This window comes from Saccopteryx leptura, chromosome 9 (assembly GCF_036850995.1).
Source record: "Saccopteryx leptura isolate mSacLep1 chromosome 9, mSacLep1_pri_phased_curated, whole genome shotgun sequence".
Taxonomy (NCBI): domain Eukaryota; kingdom Metazoa; phylum Chordata; class Mammalia; order Chiroptera; family Emballonuridae; genus Saccopteryx; species Saccopteryx leptura.
In genome coordinates this window covers 41,771,124-41,777,123 of record NC_089511.1, presented here as the reverse complement: position 1 = coordinate 41,777,123, position 6,000 = coordinate 41,771,124, and the positions used below count along the sequence as shown (strand labels likewise).

General features: G+C 46.0%; 1 long non-coding RNA gene across 1 annotated transcript; it reads left to right on the top strand.

The window, feature by feature from the left end:
- The first annotated feature begins 964 nt into the window (after window positions 1-964).
- Window positions 965-5,739, top strand: LOC136380513 (uncharacterized). Its single transcript, XR_010746964.1, has 2 exons — window positions 965-1,598; window positions 2,106-5,739. It is a non-coding gene; the product is annotated as an uncharacterized lncRNA (long non-coding RNA).
- The last annotated feature ends 261 nt before the right edge of the window (window positions 5,740-6,000 follow it).

Here is a 6,000-nt window from a genome sequence, read left to right as displayed (position 1 = left end):
GCTTTCTCATATGTGCCTTGACAGGGGGGCTACAGCAGACTGAGTGACCCCTTGCTCAAGCCAGCGACCTTGGGCTCAAGCTGATGAGCCCGTGCTCAAGCTGGCAACCTCGGGGTCTCGAACCTGGGTCCTCCACATCCCAGTCTGACGCTCTATCCACTGTGCCACTGCCTGGTCAGGCCCTTTTTTAAATTTACTGTAAGAATACAGTACACCAGGGGTCCCCAAACTACGGCCTGCGGGCCACATGCGGCCCCCTGAGGCCATTTATCCAGCCCCCGTTGCACTTCTGGAAGGGCACCTCTTTCACTGGTGGTCAGTGAGAGGAGCGTAGTTCCCATTGAAATACTGGTCAGTTTGTTGATTTAAATTTACTTGTTCTTTATTTTAAATATTGTATTTGTTCCCGTTTTGTTTTTTTACTTTAAAATAAGATATGTGCAGTGTGCATAGGGATTTGTTCATAGTTTTTCTATACTCCGGCCCTCCAACGGTCTGAGGGACAGTGAACTAGCCCCCTGTGTAAAAAGTTTGGGGACCCCTGCAGTACATAATACATTTAACATATAAAATATGTGGTGCTCAGTTTATGTTATTGGTAAGGCTTCTGGTCAACAGTAGGCAATTAGTAGTAAAGGTTTTGAGGAATCAAAAGTTATATGTGGCCCTGGCCGGTTGGCTCAGCAGTAGAGCATCGGCCTGGCATGCGGGGGACCCAGGTTCGATTCCCGGCCAGGGTACATAGGAGGAGCACCCATTTGCTTCTCCACCCCCCCTTCCTCTCTGTCTCTCTCTTCCCCTCCCGCAGCCAAGGCTCCATTGGAGCAAAGATGGCCCGGGCGCTGGGGATGGCTCCTTGGCCTCTGCCCCAGGCGCTAGAGTGGCTCTGGTCTCGGCAGAGCGATGCCCCGGAGGGGCAGAGCATCGCCCCCTGGTGGGCAGAGCATCGCCCCTGGTGGGCGTGTCGGGTGGATCCCGGTCGGGCGCATGCGGGAGTCTGTCTGACTGTCTCTCCCCATTTCCAGCTTCAGAAAAATACCAAAAAAAAAAAAAAAAGTTATATGTGGCCTGACCTGTGGTGGCATAGTGGATAAAGTGTTGACCTGGAACGCTGAGGTTGCTGGTTTGAAACCCTGGGCTTGTCTGGCCAAGGCACATATGGGAGTTGATACTTCCTGCTCCTCCCCCCTTCTCTCTCTCTCTCTCTCTTTCTTTCTCACTCTCACTCTCACTCTCCTCTCTAAAGTGAATAAATTTAAAAAAAATGTTATATGTGGGTTTTTGACTGCATTAGGGATTGGCACCCCTAACCTGCATATTGAAGAGTCAACTGTATTTGAAATAAGAAAGAAATCTTATGTGGTTAGAAGTAGCATGAAGCCCTTTATAGCAAAGAATATTGTGTCCTCAGGTATGTGACATATGCACATGTGTACCATACATTCTTGGGAGCTTGAGTCTCACCGTGCATGTGTCTGCCTGTGCAGTAATCCCTTGTTAGCTCCTTGAAGGAATTCCTGATGGGATATCTGTTCGGTGGGCTCTACTTATTTGTTGCAATTAATTATAGAGAAGTTGGCAGTGGGGAAATAACCGCGGTTAGCAGAATGAGGTTGAAATGTCTGATGGCTCCCTTGGCTGGGTAGCTCAGTTGGTTAGTGTCATCCTGACATATCACGGTTTCAGGTTTAATCCCCTTTCATAGCCCATACAAAAACCTACCAGTGAATACAGAAGTAAGTGGAACAACAAATCTCTCCTCCGTCCCTTGCCCTCCCCTTCCCTTTCTCTCTTTCTTCTCTCTTTATAGAAATTAATAACTAAAATCTTAAATTAAAAAAATTAGAAGTGTCTGAGGGCTGGAGGAATCCTTGGGGGAAGCTGCTCACAGCCACACACAGCCTCATATACATGCATTTGGATGCCCAGCGTAACAGACACCTGACTTGACACTCGCACATGGAGAAACATTCAAAACACAATCAGGAGGTCACGTGCAGAAACGGTTGGTGCACACAGAGTCTCACAGGTGCGGGAGCCACATGTACAAGCAGAATACACTGAGAGACTCACTACGAGTAGATATATACCTACACATACACAAGCAATGAGCTCAGCAACCTACAGAAACAACTTGAGAAAAGGACTCCCTCCCAGTCACTACTGTGAAGAAGGACCTTGGGGTTTGGTGAGTCCAGCATTCACTGCCCTCTCTCACCAGATCTATAACTTCACAGGACGCTGCAGAAAATTAGGATTTCCTTCTAAGGCTTAGGCCCCTTCCATGTCAAGGAGTTTTCAAAGTGAGGATCATTAAGGTGGTATCCCTAATGTCCCAGCTGGCAACTACCAACTGACGTTCAGCCAGAGTCCAGTTCGGGGTTCAGTTTGCAACCCCTGTTGTGTGCTTTTAAAATATGTCCACAAATTCTTTGACACGTTTCTCTTTAAGAGTCCTCCCCTTGGCCCTGGCCGGTTGGCTCAGTGGTAGAGCGTCGGCCTGGCGTACAGGAGACCCGGGTTCAATTCCCCGCCAGGGCACACAGGAGAAGCACCCATCTGCTTCTCCACCCCTCCCCCTCTCCTTCCTCTCTGTCTCTCTCTTCTCTTCCCGCAGCCAAGGCTCCATTGGAGCAAAGTTGGCCCAGGCGCTGAGGATGGCCCTGTGGCCTCTGCCTCAGGCGCTGGAGTGGCTCTGATTGCGGCAGAGCGACGCCCCAAGATGGGCAGAGCATCGCCCCCTGGTGGGCATGCCAGGTGGATCCCGGTCGGGCACATGCGGGAGTCTGACTGCCTCCCCGTTTCCAGCTTCAGAAAAGTGCAAAAAGAAAAAAAGAGTCCTCCCCTTGAATGTGGGCTGATGTAGTGCCTTGCTTCTAACAAATAGAACATGGCAGAAGTAATGATTTGTGACTTTTTAAAAAGACAGGGAGAGGAGAGAAATGAGAAGCATCAATTTGTAGTTGCTTCCTTTTAGTTGTTTATTGATTGCTTCCCATACATGCCGTGTGGGGGTGGCTGTTCAAGCTGAGCCAGTGGCCCCGTGCTCAAGCCAGCGACTTTGGGCTTCAGGCCAGCGACCTTAGGATCATGATCCTGTGCTCAAGCTAACGACCTCAGGGTTTTGAACTGGGCCCTCGGTGTCTTGGGCTGATGCTCAGTCCATTGCACCATCACCAATCGGGCAATGATATATGACTTCTAAGACCAGGTCATAAGGCCATTGTATTTTTATCCTTTCTTTTCTTTTATTCTTTATCTTATTTATTTATTTATTTATTTATTTATTGCACATGCAAGAGACACAAACAGACCAGAAGGGAGAGAGATGAGAAACATCAACTCATAGTTGTGGCACTCTAGTTGTTTATTGATTGCTTCTCATATTTTCCTTGATGAGGGTGGAGCTCAAGCTGAGACAGTGACCCTTTGCTCAAGCCAGTGACCTTTGGGCTCAAGCCAGCGACCATGGGGTCATATCTGATCCCACGCTCAGCCTGGTGACCCTGTGCTCAAGCTGGTGAGCCTGCACTCACACCAGTAAACTTGGGGTTTTGAACCTGGATCCTCAGTGTCCCAGGGTGATGCTCTATTCACTGTGCCACCACCTGGTCAGGCTTCTTTTTTTCTTTTTCTTTTTTAAAATTTTATTTAGAGAGAGGCAGGGAGAGAGAGACAAAGAGATAGGAACATCAAGCTGTTTCTGTATGCGCCCTGACTGGGGATCAAACCAGCAACTTCTGCACTTCCCAACGACACTTCAACCAACCAAGGTTAATTTTTTATTTTTAGAGAGACAGAGAGAGGAAGGGAGAGAGACGGAAGGAGAAAGGTTAGAAGCATTCATTTGTTGTTCCACTCAGTTGTGCATTTATTGGTTGCTTCCTGTGTGTGCTCTGATTAGGGATCGAACCTGCAACCTTTTCATCGTGGGACAATGCTCTAATCGACTGACCTAACTGGCCAAGGACTAGTTCCTTTTTGTATTTTTTGTATATGTTTCTGTTTTTTGTTATTTTCTTTATTTTGTGTGTGTGTGTGTGCTTTTATTTTCTTATTTTCTTTCTTTATTCTTGCTATCTCTTTTGGATCACCTGCTCTGAGAAAAGCCAGCTTCCCATGTTATGATTACACTGCTGCAGCCCTACAGAAAGCTCCACACGGTGAGAAACTGAGGCCTGCCAGGAGTCAGCCAGGCCTCCTGCCAGCAGCCCTGTGAATGGGCCAGCTGGAAAACTGATTCCTACCTAGTCAAGCCATGAGATGACTGCATTCTCTTGAGAGATCTTGAGCCAGAACCACCAGGGTGGGCCACTCCTGAATTCTTGAGCCATAGAAAATGTGAGATAAGTATTATTTTAAGCTATTAAACTTTGGTTTTGTTAGCAATAATATATATTTAATGCACCTGATTCTAATTATTATTGCTGCATTGAATATTGTCTAAACCTCAGCAAGTTAAACAGCCATTTAATTTTTCTTGCATATATATATATTTTTTAATTTTTATTTATTTATTTTTATTTTTTTGTAGATATTTGGGGAGGGCTTGGCTTGGGATCTCTCATTGTTTGAGCCAGAAGTTGGCTGGGGCTAGAGTCATCTCAGGGCTTGACTAGGCTAAATGTCGAAAGTGACTCAGCAACTTTGCTGGCTATTGGCAAGGAGCTTGGTGAGGACTTTAACTGGATCACCTCCGCATGGCCTTTCTAGTATGGCTGTCTTAGAGTAGTTGGACTTTTTATGTGATAGGTGGCTTTCTCCAAAGTGAGTATTCTAGGAGAACCAAAGAAAAGCTGCATGGTCTTTTCTGACTCAACCTCAGACGTCACATAGTATCACTTATGCTGCTGCCTTTTTTTTTTTTTTTTTTTTCAAAGACAGAGAGAGGGATAGACAGGGACAGACAGACAGGAACGGAGAGATGAGAAGCATCAATCATTAGTTTTTCATTGCGCATTGCGACACTTTAGTTGTTCATTGATTGCTTTCTCATATATGCCTTGACGGTGGGCCTTCAGCAGACTGAGTAACCCCTTGCTCGAGCCAGCGACCTTGGGTTCACGCTGGTGAGTTTTTGCTCCAACCAGATGAGCCCGCGCTTAAGCTGGTGACCTCGGGGTCTCAAACCTGGTTCCTCCGCATCCCAGTCCGACGCTCTATCCACTGCGCCACCGCCTGGTCAGGCCTGCTGCTGTCTTTTGATCAAAGTGATCTCAAACCCACCCAATTGACGAGGAGGCCACATAAATCCCAGTTTTTGATTCAAGGAATGTCAAAACCTCCATGGTCAGGTTTTAAAAACAGTCCCACCTTGCTATACAGAACATTTCTTAAGGTACTCAGTTGCTTTTTTCTCATTCTACACATTCTCCTCTGATCTATTCTTGTGACTGATAACAATAAACAATCATAATTATAACAATCATAATGCCTGCATTGGGCCTGCCTGGCACATTGTCTTTATTCACCCATCCATCCACTCATTCATTCATTCACTCATTTGACATATTTATTGAGATCCTGCAACATGCAGGCACCTTTCTAGGTACTGTGGCTACTGCCATGGCCAAAACAGACAAAATCCCTATTTTTATGGTGTTTACATAAAGTACAGTTTTAGTGAAAAGAACAAGTTACTGAATAATGTAACAGAACAGTAGCCAGACTAGAGAATGTAAGAATTTGTAATAGGATAGAAACATTGTGTCATATCATTTGGATTCCTCTCTCACCTATTTGGAGGAAAATAACAATTTGGAACCTCATCTTACATGACAGACCAAAATAAATTCCAGTTGTTTAAGAATGGTGTGTCTGTGTGTGGAAGGAAGGGTATTCACTGTGAAAAGCTAAAGGTTATTTATTTTTAGTTTTTGCGAGAAAGAGAGAGAGACAGAGGAAGGGAGAGAGATGAGAAACATCAACCAATAGTTGCAGCACTTTAGTTGTTCACTGATTGCTTTTCATACTTGCCTTGACTGGGGGGCTCCAGCTGAG